We start from the raw sequence: 2962 nt of genomic DNA, 5'->3' as shown, positions 1-2962 counted from the left end.
ATTTGGGGCTTAATTAACCAATAATGGAGAGCTCTAATGACCATGGTCTCTAAATGAGAAATGAAGAGTAGTTCGTAGGCTTCAAACTTTGTTTTTGGCCTAATGTCTGATTCGGCTCGAAAGCGGCCCAAATTGGCTCCCCACCATGTCCACTCTGGCGCCCGCCACCTATTCGATAGCTTGCCTACGTGGCCACCGTGCATGGAAGCCGCGCGCCCCCGCCGCTGCCGTGTGCCCTACCTCTTTGCCGCACCCCTACTCCTTCAACCGAGCGCACGAGCTGCTCCATCACTCACTCGCCTCTCCACTCTCCCTTCCTCGTTCTCTGGCGTCGCGCACATGCTCCAGTCACAGCCGCCATTGATGCCGCCAGCTAGCTCCCGCTGCTATTCACGTAGGCTGCGGCTGGGCCGCTGCTACATGTGGCTGGCCGAGCCAGGGCCCCGGCGCGGCCACGACCCTTCTTCGCAGCAAGCTGGCCAAGCCCCAGAGCTCACCCCCGCCTGCTCAGTTCGCCGCCGCCGCTGCATGCCGCCGGCGTGCGTGGCCAGGCCATTGTAGGCTGCCGTGAGCCATGCTGAAGCCATGCACTGGTGCACACGAGACCACGCGTGCTCTGCCGCCACTCCATCGCCACCGACGGCCTTCCTCTGGCCGGCATCAGCAAGCCCGACGTGCTCCTCTGTTTTTGACCGCGTGAAGGGCTTAGCGCGGAAATTTGAAGAAAGGGAAAGATCTCTGCGAAATCGTAGACTCATTTAAATAGTACCTGAAGGACCTGTTCGCTAACGTTGATTTATGTTTTCTACAGGGGCCCCGATGCAAGATCTGCGCCCCTTTTCTCTGGTTTTATAGATTTGAATGATCAACTTTGAAAATTTGTAGTAATTTGTAAAAAATCGTAAAATAGTAAATGATGACTTTTTGGAATTGTTGTGAAATTATCTATGCAGTAGATCTATAAAATGGTATGATGTAATTTAAAGTTTTTGCTGTGAAAATCAATTTGTACAGTTAGGTTCTTAATTCTAGTTATGTCATGTCTTTTTCATAACTGCAGTTGTTGTGCTCAAATAATTGTGAAATTTTTATGGAGTGCTAATAAGGTGATGTTTGATGTCTGGTAAAAATTTCATGATTTTAGTCTTCACAGTTTAAGAGTTATAAAAATAACAAATGCCCTGTGTTGCTTTGCTCCTATTCTGAATAGTCCCACATATTTGAATTAATTGGCTTAGTTAAGTTATGAATCATGACTTTATGACAATACATGAGTTGTAGTACTTTTATTAAGATTTTCAAAAAGCTAAATAGCATAAGTTTTGGTTAAGTAGATTTTTATTTATAGTTGCTTAAATCTCTGTGGCTGTTTCTGGCCAAACCCAAATAGGGTTGTCTTGTTGGTAATGTACGGCCTTGTTAATAGCAGAATTAGCTCTAAGTGTTTATAACAAAGTTGTTTAGAAATTGCTAATATTTCTAAAAAGTATAGAACCACATTTATTGTACATATAGAACTCTAGTTATAGCTGTTTAAAGTGGTATGTCAGATTCTGTCCATATTTTGGACAAAGATGCATTCATTGGATTAATTGACCTTGTTAGCTGTATAATCATCTTATGATGATAATAAGAAAGTTGTAGGTAACTTTATAATATTTTCAAAAAGTTATGATTCATGATTGTTGGAGGTCGAGAACACCAGTTATGCTTCTCTGAAGTTACTATCAGTTTTCTGTACCACTGTTGTTTGGGCTCCATGTGCAGTTTTACTTGTGCAATTATTTTTATGGTGTAAATGATATTTTTTGTGGTTGTAGTGAGTACCAAAGTTGTAGTTAATTTCATGATATAGCTTATGTTAAATTTTGATGACCATAGGTCTAATAAATTAGGAGCTATAGATTTTGCAAGTTCATTGTCAGATTTACATGCTCTCTGTATAGATTTGAATAATTGTGTTGTTTGACTTAGCTAATCTTGGAATCATTTCTTGGTGATAATAACAATGTTGAAGGAAATTTCATTAGCTTTCTATAAAGTCTAGGGTCATCCTTGTTGAATGCTTATATCTCTAGTTATGGTTAAAATAATTGATTGTTGTGTTGTTGTCCAGATTTCTATACATGTACTATGTGATTGCTTTAGCTTGCTCTTGTTTGGCTAAACATGTTGGTAAGTTCTTGATCGATGCATGTGTGCAATATCTGAACTTAAGTTCAATTGTGTGCCATACCTAATATGCTTGCTATCCCTTTATAATTGGTTAGGTGATGTTTAGGTAAATAACTCTAGGTGTCTATGTCTTGCATGATCTTATGTTTGCATTGAATGCTATTATGTGATGCATATCATATTTTCATTTTTCATATTCATACACTTGCATCTTGCATTTCAACTAGGTATGCTAGATGAACCTCGTGAAGGCTGTGATGTTGGAGCCGAACCCGAAGACGGTGCATGGTGGACCTATCCCGAAGGTGGAAGGACTAGACAAGTGCTTGGACGGGAGATGCTCGCCAAGCGAGTGTTATCTAACAAACACTGACTTAGTGTTGAATCACAGGCAAGCCCCGGAGCATTTTAAGTCTTCCAGTATTTTACAAAATATTACTTGAGTTCTTTATGATTGATCCATTAGGTTATAAGAGTTGACTAAAAACACTTGATGCATGGAACTACCTTGTCTAGATATGTACACCTTTAACCCTATGTAGGTGCAGAATCGAATATATGCTTAGCCATGCTTAGACCGATAGAAGTCGGGTGATTTCCTGTCACCTACGAGATCTAGGTCGATACCGAAGCACGGTTGACTATATTTGCTATCATGGAAAAGAACCATGGGGTAATGTAAATGGAGGCGGGGCAGAGTCTATGTGTAGGTTGACTCATGTGATTCTGTATGTGCCGATTAAGGACCGTACCATTGTTGGCACTTTTAACAAGATTGAACGCATAC

The sequence above is a fragment of the Miscanthus floridulus genome, chromosome 8 (assembly GCF_019320115.1).
Source record: "Miscanthus floridulus cultivar M001 chromosome 8, ASM1932011v1, whole genome shotgun sequence".
NCBI classification, from domain to species: domain Eukaryota; kingdom Viridiplantae; phylum Streptophyta; class Magnoliopsida; order Poales; family Poaceae; genus Miscanthus; species Miscanthus floridulus.
The sequence above is the reverse complement of the archived record's forward strand: the minus strand, read 5'-3'. Positions refer to the sequence as shown.